Here is a 16244-nt window from a genome sequence, read left to right as displayed (position 1 = left end):
TTACACCCCTCATGTCAGTTGCAAATCCTGACAACTTTGCACGCAAAGGCCCAGTAGTTATCACCCAAGTGCAAACGTACCACTCACTCTGTTTTTTATAAACCGCACACTGCCAAAAAATAAAAATCACCAACTTTCCCTAATTTTCCCTTGTGCATCAGCACTTACACTTGGTCTACTGTTATTTCCACAGGCTAATTTCAAAAAGTATACTGCCTTATACTTCATCAATTTGTGAAAGACTGTGTGGACAAATAGTCAACAGTTCAAGAATAATGGTCCTCAATGTTAAATACATAACATTAAACCTTCAGAATATCTGGATAAATCTCTATGGGCAAGGGAAAAGGACCAGAGCCAATACTGACTGCCTGAGGTTTTACGGCCCTCAGATGGTGCAGCAATACACACACGATTGTGTATGGTATTGGAGAACACTGCAGGGACTTAGAAAAACTTTTGAACATCACTGTCTCATCAATCTCCACAAGAAGATGCTGCCTTTCCAAAAAAAAAAATATATATATATATATATATATATATATATATATATAATTAACCATAACCATATATGTATATGGTTAACCATATACATGTAGAAAAACAGAAAAACAAAACTGAGCTGTGAATAACTATTAACTCATTATATACAGGTATATGAAAAATATAGTCATTACATCAATAAAGAACATAAACGTAGATTCAGTCTCACTTAAATACTGCAGTGTTTTATGCGTGAACATTTTAATTGGCTTTTTCAGCAGGCTTACTTTACCTTCTTTAATAATCAGGTTTCCTCTGCTAGCATAACACTATTTGTATAATACTATACAACTAGTGCATCAGTGGCTTTTCAATTTGGTTAATTAAAGGTTGTAACGTTAATATTCAATTAACGTTTTTTCTTAACTTTTGGCTTTAATTTACACTTGCTTTCAGGAAACTCAATACTCCATCTCCCCGCATACACTGTGTGCGTATTCTGTCAAGAAAGCAATACAGACCGATACAGCCACAGGCATTACTGCACATGGCCTAAAATCTGAGAAGGCACTGTTAATGCTGAATTGTTTATAGAATTATGAATTACAAGGCATGGATTTAGGGTGACCAGACGTCCTCTTTTACCCGGACATGTAAAAGAAAAATGTCCGGGCGGAATTTCACAAACGTCCGGGATTTTGTTTTTCTAGAGCTTATATAGAATTTTGAGAAGCGTTTCGTTCACAAACTAGTCAAGCCCTCCCCTACTCCGATTGGTTCGCTTGAGTGTGAAGGGGGCGTGGTGAAGTAGCCTAAAATCTTCTGATTGGACGGTCTGACTGTAGAGCATTATTGGTCGATAACCTTCTGTGTAAACATTTAATTGGTCAGTCTGCACGTCAGTAGTCCTTGTTTACCTCAGGCAAAGCTCATGTACCTAGCCTCATCTCGAGCAGCTATGCCGAAACGTAAATGTAAGTTCTCGGATGAATTAAAAAAGATTCCCATGTTTTGTGTAGCAAATAAAGGTGTAAATGACCTAAAAGCACACATAGGTTCAGCTAAGCATACAACGGCAGCGAGGGGCGAGAGCTCATCACCCATGAGACGTGTCCTCTTTTCACCATCTCAGCTCTGGTCACCCTAATGGATGACAAGAGCATGGTTTCTAAGTAAAAGAGTCTTGGAGTTAGATTAGTCCAGATCTGTCACCCACTGAAAATAACTGGTACATTTTAAAGCAAATAACACTATAACCTTGAGTTGTTAAGCAGCTGAAATACTATAAAAAACAAGACTCAGAAAAGGTTCACTACAGTGACTGGTCTCCTCAGTTCCTATATGCTTACAGAGGTTTGCTAAAAGAAGAGGGGATGGAATTCAGTGATAAACATGTCCTAAATTTTTGTAACATGCTGCTGGCATCAAAAAAGGGCAAATATTTATTAATAAAAAACCTCTCAATTTCAACATTTAAAATGTTGTCTTTGTACTTTTTTTTATTCCTGATAAGCATTTCAAAGCAAGTATGTTTGGCACTTTTATCATCACTGCACCCAACAGATTCCCCTCAGGCTCATGACCCCTCTTCTCTCCTTGTCCCACAGCCAGGGCACAACAGTAAATCAACCAGTAGGAAGGTTGATGTATGCAGTGTGGAATCTTCATGTGATGTGATGATATCTGGAACACATAGATTCAAAGGCTGCCCACCCACATGCTTAGAGAGCCCACTGTCTCTGCTTTTAGACTGCACCCTCACCCAGAGCTTTAATGTGAAAAGTCCCCACTGCTGTAATGTCTGCTGAAACTTTAAGGAGATTCAGATACAAGAAGAAGTTACATTAAGTCAGGAACATAAATTTGGAAAGCAGGAAATACATAGATCTACTCCACACTAGGCCATTAGCGCAAAGAATAACTGATGAGAAATTGCAAAATTAAAATTTTAGTATATGCAGTATTGTAAATATGGCCAATAATTATGGCAAATTATATATCCTGTCCTGAACTTAAACTGTACATTCATCGTAACTCATTAAAATGGATGGCAGCAGAGTTGATAACACTAATCTCACACATGGGTTCTATTTCCCTCTTTTTATTTTTCAATTTTCAAAGTTTAACTGTGGCAAATGTGTCCTAGTGGTAAGAGAAGGGGACTTTGACAGAAGGGTCACCAGCAAGCAGAGTGAGGGAACGGCACTGCCTTCCTCCCTCAGTCCATGTCTGAAGTGCCCTTGAGCAAAGTACCTTACCCACCATTGCACCTCAGGTGCTGGGATGGCTGCCCACTTCTTCGAATGTGTGTTCACTGCACCTAGTGTGTGTGTGTGTGTGTGTGTGTGTGTACATTTATGTTTATATTACTACATACAAACTATTACTATTATATTACTACATACAATCTTCACACATACACACTGCCACATTTTTGAGACACAGCTACACCCCAGTGTGTCTATATACTTAGTATTATAAATGTTTATAGAATTTCACATGCCTGAATTAGCTGTCAAGAATAGCTAAAATGAATCAATGATCCATCCTTAATTACTCTGATGACTGGCTCACAGTGACCACACTTCAACACTCAGCACAGCTCAAACTCATCACTTTACAGAACCTATCACAACGGAGCAGTGAGCAGGTTGCCGAGTGCAAATTAGCTTAGGGCACAGATAATGTAGTTCTGCTGTGTCTCTAAATAGCTAAAGAGCTATCACTTGCACAACTTCTAGGAACAGCAGTAGAAGTAAAATATCCAGCCTGAACAATGCTTTATTTTCACTTTTGATATTTCACATATTAAAAATAAGGCAGCAGGTTAATCATTTTTGACTGCCTTACCTCAGGGGCCCAGTTAGGTTCTCAGACAGTTGATGAAAATGTTTACTGTGATGTTTTAATATTCAGAAGTGCAAAATGCATTAATTAAACAGTGTCATCAGATTGGTGCCATCTGAAATAAACGTAACGACCTGGTGACACACGAGTGGTGTAAACTATCAGATACATGGCACCAGGACAGAGAGAAGATATCCCTCTGCTATTAGATTACATTAGCTTGCCCTGAAATGAAGCAGTGGTCACATGCTTGTGTGTGAGTGATGTGACACTGCAGTGCTCCTCATTTTCTGCACTACTAGAGAGGGGAGAGAAGGTACAAGGGGTCAAGGCCTGTGTTGGTTTAACTAAGGTTTAGGCTCTAAAGGGAAACACTGAGCCCATGTTTCATTGTAATATTATCTGTATGCTTTAGCCATTACTTAATGGATTATGACTGCACAGTAATATAGTGACCATGGGAATGTTCTGCTCGATCATCCAGAATATACCAAGAAGCCTTTTTTCCCCTTCACAATACTTTTTTATCTGTTGTGTACAAAACACAAGTAACATGCTTCATTTAAGAGGGGTGAAGCCAGTTACTATTTCTTTTTCAAATTGCTGCTAAGAAAATGGCATAATAACTGAATGCGCATGAAGGAAAACACTAAATATCCAATTCTGTTCTGTGAGCCAAAAGACTCCTGAGTCTCCTGGCTATGGATGGCAACAGTGTCTCTCTGGATCAAACTTGCAATCTGCTGATGATATAATGTCCTGGCCAATGAGTACATGAGATGTCACTGTGCACATGAGAACATAATATAGCATAATATATTGTGATTCTGCAACTGACGTCTGCAACACGTTCCAGGAGCCATTGAGGCCTTACTTTATTGTGAAATGTTCAGAAAGCATCTTAAATCATGAGGCAATCTTTCCTGTGTATAAATGGAGCATCAAAGAAAGGCCTAGTTCTTTATGAGTACGGATGGATTTGATAAAAAAGGCATCAATGAAAAATCCACCAGGGAAACAACATTCTTTAACAAATGCATGATTAGACTGTACTGTGACTAGCCGAAGCCATATGGCAACAAAACAACCAAATATTCAAAACTGGATCACTTAGTATTGTCAGTGCCAAGAGCCCAAATATAGTTAAAAGCAGAGGTGATGATTGTGCTAAGCATGATAAACATTCTTTTGGCACAATATTTTTGGAAGATGATGCAAATTAGAGACATCTAATGCAAAACAATGCAGTAAAATAATAAAAAATACATTTTAAAAAATGTATTTAAACAGTTTTAAGGAAAATCACCAACTCTGGTGTTTTTACTATTTCAATGTAATATATGTGAAACCTCATTTACAAATCATTTTATATATTTTTCTAATAATGTCCCATATTTTGTAAGTTTTGAGTTGCGAAGTCTGCTAGTTTATGCAGCCAGAGGTCACCTTCACTTGTTTTGTAATAGAAATCCAACATCTCCTATTTGGTCCAGCAACAACAGGAACTGCAAAAGAAAATTATTATAGTTTACATACAGCTTCATTTTCTGATTTCACTATTTGCTTGTGCACAGTTTGTTCTATAAAGCTTAGTTTAGATATATATAATGATTACATGTCATATAAAATGTAAATAGGATATTATGAATAAATTAAATAAACACTGACCTGATTGTACTATTTAGCTCAGGCATTTTCAAACTAATTATGGGATGTCAACTGTTCTTCAACTGTTCTTCCAGCACCCTGGTGTAAGTATTAAGTATTTAAACAAAGCCTTGATTTATTAAGTACTAATTGCCTGTGCGAATGTCTGCTCTCTACAGGACTGGGTTACTGACAGTGCCCGCTGAGTGTGAGCTTTTAGCGACTGGCAGATTCATGAGACGAACCCCACTGGGGAAGGAATATTTTTGAAAAGTTGCAAAGTTGTTGCCACCACTTGAAAATCACCTCTATGTCCTCAGGGGGTATTGTTTGGTTTTTCCACCTCCAACAGGCCAGTGATTGATGAGAAGGGGTTGTCAGATGAATGGAAGAGAGAGGGACGACCACCACACAAAGTGCGAAATGAAAAGAGTGAGGGTGGGGAGAGTTAGGCCTAAAATAAGTCTGGCCTGGGGTCGGTAAGGGCTGCTCCCAGGTTGACAGCAGAGGTGTGTTCCTGGGCCATCACACAGACCGCGTGACTAGGATGGCAGGCAATCGTGGGGTGCCCAAAAAAGCATGCCGCACAGAACTATTTACGGAGCAGAAATTCAACCATGGACACACACTGTCAGCTCATGATGGATCATGGTGTGGGGATACCAGGGGTGGAGGTGGAGGGAGGGGGCAATGGCCTTCTTGCAGGGTATTCGGGACAACATTTCACCATCCATGCACCTGGTTTCCCTTGTTCACTAGTGAACACCATGAGGCAGGCTCTGTGCTGGTCAAACACCTGCTCCTAGTTCAACACTGTACCCATTTCTAAAATCAGCCCGGTTCAGCTGAATTTTTCATAAAGGTTAATGATAAGTTCCCAAGTTCTGGCCATGGAGCATTGCTACATACACAACATGCTTGGAAAAGAACACTAAGCACCTGAATCAGCCATTTGACCATGCAGATACAAGATTCCCTGGCATGTCACATAAGGTCATAAAATGTGGAAAGGACCCTTCTGCTATTACTCCCCAATGTGCTGCCAAATGCATTTTTACATCGACAGGGTACAACAGACCCAACCCTGAATCCCACCTGAAGGATGCATATCTTATTTTGAAGTTAGTTTACTAGGTGGGTCATCCGAAGGTTTGCACATTCTGAAACTAATAAGTTACAGGCACATAATGACACAGTACATGCATAACATAATTACTCCGTAAGCTGGCATGTGTTCTGCAAATGACCACAAAGCTCATATTCACTTAACTTTACAAGCACAACCAAGAGAGAATTATCATACATTTGCAGTAATAACAAAGGGTTTGTAGGCATAAGACCTAGTCCCTTCAGAATATGGCAATTATTAGAGAATCCTTTTCCCAATCACAGCTGCACTAGGGGACTGAGCACATCTGACACGAATGGACCAGGTTTGGAATAGCAGTGTTGACCCTGGGGCGAAAGTCTGCAGATCCCGTTTCGTTCCCCCCACCCACACATTGTCCTATGATTTATATATCTGCTTAGAATTTACAGCTTGTGAAATACTCCCAGTTAACAACACAAAATAAGATGCAGCATGGGGGGTAAGCTGAGAGATAGGGTCTGGCACGAAGGGCCAGGAGAGCCACACGCTTACGTGTATGTGTACAACTGTGAGTGAAAACATGCATCGGAGTGTAAAAATCCAAAGGGCGTGTGTGTGAATTTATTCATGCCCTATGCACCTGACTCAAGGAAGAAAATATAAATTCAGTGGTTTAGAAGGAGTGTGTCAAAAAGACTGGGTTTTTTAAAAAAGATGTGAGGGAACAGCACTCAGCTTGATACCTTTTTTGAAATACAGCAGTCATGTGAACACTTGAAGTTTGAAAAGTGCATAAGCCTTTGTAGATGAGGCAGGGCTGGGGCCTTACTGTCCACTTTTAAAAACTACAAAAGCAAACATATTTTGTCTAGTTTTATTGATATAAAAAAGGTTTGACAAGAACTTGGAAGCCAAAGTGACCATTTATATATATTATTACAATATAACAACTACTGCAAGAAATGTTACGTGTTTCATATATAATTATGTTAGCTACTCATTTTCTCTTCTTCAGTGAACTGGTGCTTTACATTATTAAAGGATAAAGCTCCAGGTACATTGACTTGGAGAGCCTGTGCATCTCTTGTCATGTCTGACATTCCCCATAAAAACCAAGATTCATTTTCTGATAAATAACTGATCATTAAACAAGATGGTAGCATGTGTGAATAATACATCAGAGGGCAAAAAAGGGAACATGAGAAAATGTAAAAAGAGTAGATTTTTTTCAGTCATTCTCTGTGTCTCTGTGTTACTTTGGCCAAAGGTCATAGACACATTTTAATCTGAAACGGCTTCAACAAAATAATGTGACTGTCAAACAGAGGACCATGGTTGTTGGCATAAAGTGGTTCTTCATCTGCTACTGTGTAATATTCAGCAGTTTATATAATTTTTAACCTACAACTAGAGCTGTCTTTACAGTCAGCCCTCGCAATCACAGAAAACAGAAGGAGGTCATCAGGACTTTATTCAGCAAAATCAGCTGGCTTGACAACAAAATCAGAAAGTGACAATCATCCTGGTGAAAATTAGAGGTAAACAAACAACTCCCCTCTCAAATGTCATCAGCCCACAGTGGGGAGGGGGAACTGAAATGGCGGTAGGGCTGGTTTTGAGGAAAAGGTGAAAGAGGGTCTAGAGGGAAACCATGAGTGGAAATGTCATAAATCAGAGGGATTTTAGAATCTGATGACAAACCTAATTCCTGTCTGAAAAGAGCCGAGCCATCCCCTCCTGACTGTCATCGAAGCCGGCCTATAAACATCGCAGCTGTCATCCAGGCTCGCCAGACTTGCGAAGGACATGCCATCGCACCTCTCGCATGCTCTTTCCCTGGGCCAATTTTGGAATGAAGGGCTGGCAAATTCCACTTTGCATTTTGTCACATTCGACCCCCTGGCTCTAACTCCATACCACCCCCTTCCTGGTTGTGTCTGACCATCTGTTGAAGGGCATTACTCCAGTAAAATCACTTTATCCTTCTATCACTCCTAAAACAGGTTGTGAAAACTTAATATGGAAATATGGGTGAGGGTTGGGTCTTGGGCATAGGGTAGTTGGGGGGTGGAGGGGTGGACTGTGGAGACACAGCGCTAAATGTTGCCACTGCGAAAGGTGAGTAGAGGAGCTTTAGAGGCCATTTTCCACTCAACAAACTTTTGCTCTGGCTCTCAAATACACACAAGCACAAACTGGGGTTATGAGATAGGACTCTCAGCATGCTCTGAAACCTACACTGCTCCAGCTGACAATGACTGAGATATATATATGTGTGTGTGTGTGTGTGTGTGTGTGTTTGAGTGATGAGCTGCATGTCCGATTAAAACTTGTGTCCAATGCCAAAGCTGAAGTTTTAGTCAACAATTTTAGAGATTCTGATTTAAACATCATAAAAGCTTCACTGAGATATTATGATAACAATAAAGTTTCCTCTTGCTAGTTTGTCATGCATATCACATTACACGTTTATTTCCCTTCAGAATGTAAGAAATTACTAGCATTTTAACTATAGTGGTGTTTATATTCTTTTAAATCAATAGACTTTACTGATAAATATAAAATAATAAAACTTGAAATTTAAATATCCATTATTAAAAGCTTTGGTTCTAAGAGGGGACAAACGGATACTTGCTATAAATTTCAGCATATTGTATGATAAATTTGTTAATTTAACAGCACTATGAGAGCGAAAGGGAGGTGGAGAGGCAGATGGATTACCCTTAGACTTCCACAAGTATTCAAAGGGCATGTTTCAAAGTTCCTGAGAAGTAATTGGAAACTTAAAGAAGTAAATCATAAACACAATCACTATATCTCTACATGGTCAAATGTATTGCATAGAGTCTATTACTAAAGTATGGCTAATAAAGTACAGAGATGTAACATCAGTAAAGCAGTAGATGCAGAAAACTGGGTATACATAACATTCAATCTGTGTCTTAATAGGATCCCATAACAGTTGTTCCAATTTACTTGTAAATAGTTATATTAAATGTTGACTACAAAGAAACTTAAAAAAAAATGCTGAAATTAATGTAAATCCAAGACACAGTCTTTTTTGTGCTTAAGACTTCACAGAGAAACAGGGCTCCCCCCTCTCGCACACATGTAGCTTAGAGTCTTGACTAATTGCAACCCTCTACAACATACAGCTAGACATAAATGCTACGAAGAATTATGGCTCTGAATAAATTTGTAACAAACTCCTAAACAGGGGGCTTCCTCCTCTGTAGCCCTTTGGCCTCGCTATTCAGCGTCACACATCATAAATAAGTGGGAGAATGTTGCAGGGTCTGCTTTCTGCCTAATTAAATAAACGTGTGCTGTGTGATGCTGTGAATGCCTAGTGTTGTGTGTGTACCCTACTCATGACTAAAAACACATCTTTTTTTTTAGCACGTATGGTAAGACTTGGGCACACCAACCCCACCTTTCTCTAACTCTCTGTTTATGTCTTTCTACATGGCCATAAAACAGTCCCCTGATTTCTTAATAGACAACTCCCGGCTGTAATCCAGCCCCCAGTTCAGGTGATTAAGGTTATACTTAGCCACATTTGGAAATAGGAAAGATATTTACATTTCTAGACTACTTTAAAGCCCACTGGGTTTTACTGGGTTTCTCTGTGTGCCGTTCCTCTCTAATAACCAGGAGCGTGAACTTACATGCACTAGATAACATTTACACCAATAAAATATATGGATGCACTAAAATGTGATTTGTAGGCCAGACTATGCCATGTCAGTAACTGCCCATGCCTATAGATTAATACAAATTTAGAAACATAGACTATATCCACCTGGATAAATGCTACAATTATACCAAATACAACTTGTAGAGCAACACAAAGCACACAACCATCTCTGTAACTCTATTGTGATCTAATTAAAGTGGAAGAAGCTGCCAGGTGGAGGGAGGCAGAGTATATCCCTCTGACCTGAAAATGGCCCCAAAACACTGAGCTCAAGAGCTTTAAAGTCACAGCCCACGCTCGGAACTTGTCAGTCATCGCCTTCTCTCTCTCGCCAAAACACTAATTGTGTCCATCATCACCGCAGATAAAGCTGCCACACCGCCAGTTTTTACCGAAGCTGCAGGAATGGGCAGGGCTGGAACAAACGGATGCCATTGTTCTCGTTCTCTCCTGTGTCATGCTTCCATTGTCATTTTCGGGAGGGCGATCACAGTAATAGCCTTGTAATTGGTTTTAAGTGGATTATGTCCTAGGCATGGCACTGAGGTGCTGGCTTGCACACAGCTAAAGAGCCAATGTTGAGCACAGACTCAGCCTTCATTATTAAATCTGAAAAAGTAGTTACAGTAGACAGAGGAGTAGTTTTAGTTACATTTGTCACAATGAAATTAAAGAACTGAGTGACTGGAGCACAAAAGACAATTCCTACACGAGGAACCAGGAAGACACAACAATTTGCTATTGATTAAAATTGTTTATTAAAGCAAGTTGTTAAACTATTAAAGCTATTAAACTAGTCATTTCACAATGCATAGGTGTTTTAGCTAGTCTCATGTTGCCAGACTCTAGGGAGAGTCTGGTACCTTTCACAACATAACATGGCTATGAACACACTACTATTGCAGGAAAAGAAATCTGACTGACACGCAAAGTGACCAATCACAAGTCTGCTGTTTTGGCAAGATGTGTAGGAGTCAATCTTTATGATTCAAGTTGGACCAGGAAGAGCCAAGACAAAAGGAAGTGTATATATGCAAATGTACAAAGAGCCAATCAGAATGCAACTGGCAGAATCCTGACAGTAACGCCAGGTTGTAGCTACCCAGTTTGAACCCCTGGTCAGATTTGGACTGCACATGTGCAGACCTTCAGATATATAGCTTATAGCAGCAGAAAGAGAGTTTTCCAAAGCAAAACGGGGCTTTAGCTTGAAGAGTGAATAAATCTGAACACACATAAACATGAGTTAGACTTTCCTCACTGTCTTTTACAGTTTTAAACAACTGGAGCACCGGCAAAGTGTGTTTATTTACAGCTGAATATATCTGTGTGAATATGCTGGAGGACACATATGCTGTTCAACCCAAAAACGTTTACACAAACACGATGTTCCACGTATGCGCAGTCCAAATCGGGCAGCAGCCCAAATCTGGTAAAGACCCAGGTTAGAGCAGTGAAAGTATCAGACTCTCCATCAACTTGTGTGCGGAGCATCTGTGGCTGAGAATATGTTTTCCATGGCTTATTTACAGATACATATATTTTTACAATTCACGTTCTTGCCAAAAACAATTGAAATACATTTCCAAAACTAACAAAATTTTCAACAGAAAAGTTTAAACAAATAAAAACCTACTCTAGCTCTCAGGTTTGGAGAGTGTCTTCTCTAAACTACAGGTTTCAGCTCTTTCCATATATGTTCTATAAGGTTCAGATCCAGTCTCCTAGAAGGCCCTTTCAGAATAGTCCAGTGTTTTGTTTTTAGCTATTGTTAAGTACTCTTAGTTGTATGGTTTGGATCATGAACCTGTTGGCAGAATGCCTCGATATTGAGATTTCATTGTACATATATTCAAAGCACCATGAGCAAGATGCAGCAAAGTAGCCCCAAAACTAAAGAGTTTGCTTTGGAAATTTAATTTTACCATCTGTGAACACGGAGCTGATTTAACTTGCCAAAAAAAATTAAGGTTTGTCTCATCTCTTACAAAAGCTTTGTGGGAGAATAGGCATTTTAGCAAATTCCAGTCTGGCTGTTTTAGGTTTTTTATGTTTGGTTCTTCTGGATCTTCTTCCATGGAGCCCGCTATCACTCAAAAGCAAAGGACAGTGTGATCAGACATGATTTACCTCGACCTTGGAGTTCAGCTTGTGTCCCTTTGGAAGTTTTTGCACAATCTTTCTGTTCAATCTGGGGTCAATATCCCCCTGCGGCCACATCCAGTGAGTTTGGCTACTATCCAATGGATATTAAACTTCTGAACAATATTTGCAATTGTAGTCACAGGTGCATCAAGCTGCTGGGAGATGATCATATAGCCATTACTGTGCCTCAAACAACTTTTTTTGTCTTTCTCTGGTCTATGTTCAGTGGGGGTGCATACAATGATACCAAACAGTAGAGTGACAAATTCTCCATTTAAACAGGGTGCATGGCTGATTATAAGATTGAAGACCTGTTTGACACTATTACTATAATCCATTTATTTATCTCTTTTCTATTTAACCAGGTGATTGTAAAATAACCATTGGCTTAATGAGCTGTAAGAGTACCAACAAATTTGTCCACATCTGTATCGCAGTAGCAATGATTCAAAAGACAACAGAACAGCTGAAAAAAGTTGAAGCAACAAATCTGCAAATATGAGCATGGACCCAAAGCAAGCAAAATTGAACTGTATTTTCTGACTTTTCAGTGGTTTTGCTTTGTGCAGGCAAACAGATTTCAAGGTTTTGAAAGCAAAAGTTGTAAATTATTACTCACTGACACCAGACTCCCACCTACATTTAACAAGCTATTAATATAAAGATTTATGTAAGATATAAATAAGGTATGCCAGGGTTGTATGTGAGCAAGAGAAGGACTTTCAATTAAAAAAGTTCTTTTTCAACAGGGCTCTTCTTACAGCAGTAAATTTAACTTGGGATTCCTTTGAATGGAGCAGGTGTTGGGGATTACTGAGCAAACCCTGTCTGAGAAAGGAGCTGGGGGTGTTCATAGGGTCGCATGGTGGAAAAGGCAGACAGTTGTTGTGGGACATCTGAACTTGAACTTCATGCCATTCCTACAGTAAGAGTTTTTTTTTTCTTCCTTTCTTTTCTAAAGTCTTTTTGCCCTAACATATGACCTTCTCAGAGACCCCTCAGAGCCATATCTGCACAAATAAGAAAATAGACAATCTATGTTCGAGGGCGCCAAACAGGAATCTGCTCTGGAAAAAACAATTAGCAAATTGTGTGATTTAGTCTAAAGAGAAGGTAATATAATTGCTACTTGTCCCAAACCACCGATTTTCATTCTATCATTGTTAATTATAAAGTAATATTTAATTAATTATGATCCATAAAGCTATTGGTGTCTAACTGTAAACTGCATTTTTAAGTAGCTATGCTAAACTTTGTGTTATACTGCATGAAGCTATGTATCACATACACTTCCACTAATGATAAACAGTTCTCCCCTTTATTTAGATAGCTTACGTTTCTTCCATGTCTGGAGAGAGTTTCTTTTATCTATTCCAACATTCCCAGCTTTAAGTACAATGCCCACCTGCCACACTTCTCCCTCTGAGCTGCCTCCACCACCTGCCTTCTATACTGAGGGGACAAGTGTGCAACGTGAGGATACTAAGCTTGCTGTAACCTTTATTGTTTCCGTTAAAAGCCCATCAGCCTGTGAAACAAAAGCTTCTCACTGAGTTCAAGCATCCAACTGTTTACCACCACAGAGGATGACAGGTCAAAGGTTAGCCTCATGTTAACCTCTACCACAGACACACATGTGGAACATGTTGCCAAACATAAAGCCAGAAACACACATGCATGTGCAAACATGGACAAACAAGTGTTCAAGGATTGGTGTGAAGTGTTTTTAGTGCAACAATCATGAACAATGCCAAACGTCTACATTTCCTAGCCTTAAAGGAGTTGATAAAACAGGCCAATAAGCACAACAAAGAACTCAGGTCTGAGAGCGATTGCAAGTGTGCATCAATGCTGAATTCCACTGAGGAGGGAGAAATGAGACAAAGTTTTCCATTGTCAGTGCACATTGTAGTGTAGCTTGACGCAGGTCAGTTGCAAACTGTGACCTGCAAGAGAGTTTTCTGCCGGTCTGTTACTGTGAACAAGTGCAAAACCTTTCAGCAGGATTGTTACTGTGGATTAGAATTGTTCTGATAGTGTTTTGTGACCGGGATAGAATGCCTATTTTATCCAAGTAATCAGTCAGGGCAGTATTTAACCATGGGCTTTTTTGGAAAGGCTGCCATGAAATTTCCACGAAAGTGCTTCACGGCTTTGGCTTGGATTGCCCAGGTCCAGGTGAAGACCACGGAAGAATGCAGTGGCTGCTTTCCAAACCTGCATTCAGACACGCATCCAACACATATCTACAGGACACTATACATAGCCTGACAAAAAACACCATGGCACAGTCCGAGTCATGCACATTAGCCTTAACTTAACGGACACAAGTCTTAAGCCAGCAGTCTTAGTAACATTTTATGTGACAAGCATTATAAAGGTGATTTATCAAACACATATGTGTTGGCAGAATATTTCCCAGAATATTTAACTATTGGAAGAGTGGGGGCTTGTGGTGCTCTGGATTAGCTCTGCATTTTAAAGCAACTTGAATGATGGCTGTTCAACATCCATCTATCGAGTGTTAAACAAACATCCTGTGAAAATAACAAGCGTAGCAAATGGGGCAGCACAATGTGAATGCAGAGGATTATTCAAGGACATAGGAGGCACACTGGATCACAGAAAAAAGTAAAGCGTGCCTGGGGCAATGTGCTGTTTTTACTGGCCTTTATTATTTATGGTGTAGGGATTTACACAGTCGTCACTGAACTATTGACAAATTCTACTAGTCAAATGCTAACCTTGCTAGATAAGAATTAACACAGCAATTTCAGCCTCACGGGTCTGTGTTAAGCCAAGAGCCAGCCAGTAAATCAAGATAACTATAAATAAAATACATAATAATAATAATAATAATAATAATAATACAACACAGCAGACTATGGTCATACTTTAGAACAATATTCCAGAGATTTGTTTAAGATAAAATAAATATATACAGATAAATGCTTAAAAACATAATAGTGCTCATATTGCTAATAGGGTACATATTTCGTACTTTTAAACATGGAACATAATTTTAGCCTATTCAATTATAACTGTAGATTTTTAAATTGTGTTGATTTCATTCACCTCATTTCAGCTCCAGGACTTATATTGTTTTTGTTAATTTACACAGTTCTACAAAGAAATCTTACAAATATTCACATCTCCTTCTGGAGAAGAGAATGAAATATACTTTAGGGAACACAACTGGACTTTAAAACCACTGCTGTACCTTTAAAAGGTACATTTATACTGTTTGTACATTTAGTGAACCAAAATGTACCTCAGCTGTACCTTTTTTAGCTGAGAGTGTAAGAACGACTGAAAAAATGATGCATAATTAAATGGTTCAGATGTAAATTACTTGGTATGAAATTACTCTGAATTACAATTTACTATGACTGAATTATTTGGAACTTTTGTTGGAATTGCCATCTTAATGTAAAAACTAGATCTGCTTCTAATTCTGCAGAACCTAGCATTTCTGCAATTAAATTATCTTATCCAGTTAAAATAAGCTATTTTATTTTGTACCTTGTCATGCACAAAATAAGCATTCAGTGCCACAGCTGATCATTTCTGCTTTGCAACTACAGCATTCCAAATTTAGCCTCAAACAGGCAAATTCAGAAGCCAGGGTTTCTCACATCATAAACCTAAGGATTGAGCCATTGTCAGCTTATGGGGCAGGGCTTTATAGCTTTAGGTGAGTAGTAATGGGCTAAATGAAGAAAGAGGCAGAGACTTCTTGAACATTCAGAGATTCACACATACAAAGGAGTTACATTTAAGCCACTTTTAAGGCTTCAGGGGAATATTATTTCTTGGAAATATCTACAAAATATATGATTGTGATCAAATTAAATCAATTTTTTTGCTTTAGAAGAAGCAAAATTCTGCTGCCTCTGAGGCAGGATCTAAAGAATAACATTTTGCATATTTGAGTTATGATCACTGCCCCTGAACGACCTATAGAATGATATACCATTATGCTCTGCTTCCACAGAGGCAACAGTCATGTGTTATACAACTTTGTCTAACAGTCATAACTGTCTGCCTCAGAAGCAGCAGAGCAACATGCAGGATTTTCCTCAGAGGCAGTTAAATTATCCTCCATTCAAGCAAAATACTGATATTTTTTGATAGCCACTAAAATTTACATCAAAGCTAGGTAGCTGGAATAAATATAATTACCTTATGTAAAGTCAAAATACTGGGATGTTTTGCAATTCCATCAAAGAGAGGCTAAAACTGCACTGCAATTTGTCTTTAAAAAGATAAAGACTTCATCTTTCAAAATCTTACGCTCACTTGAGAGGAGAGGCAGCAATAAAAAGCTCCTAAAAC

Source organism: Hoplias malabaricus, chromosome 12 (assembly GCF_029633855.1).
Source record: "Hoplias malabaricus isolate fHopMal1 chromosome 12, fHopMal1.hap1, whole genome shotgun sequence".
Classification (NCBI taxonomy): Eukaryota; Metazoa; Chordata; class Actinopteri; order Characiformes; family Erythrinidae; genus Hoplias; species Hoplias malabaricus.
Note: the sequence above shows the minus strand (reverse complement) of the source record.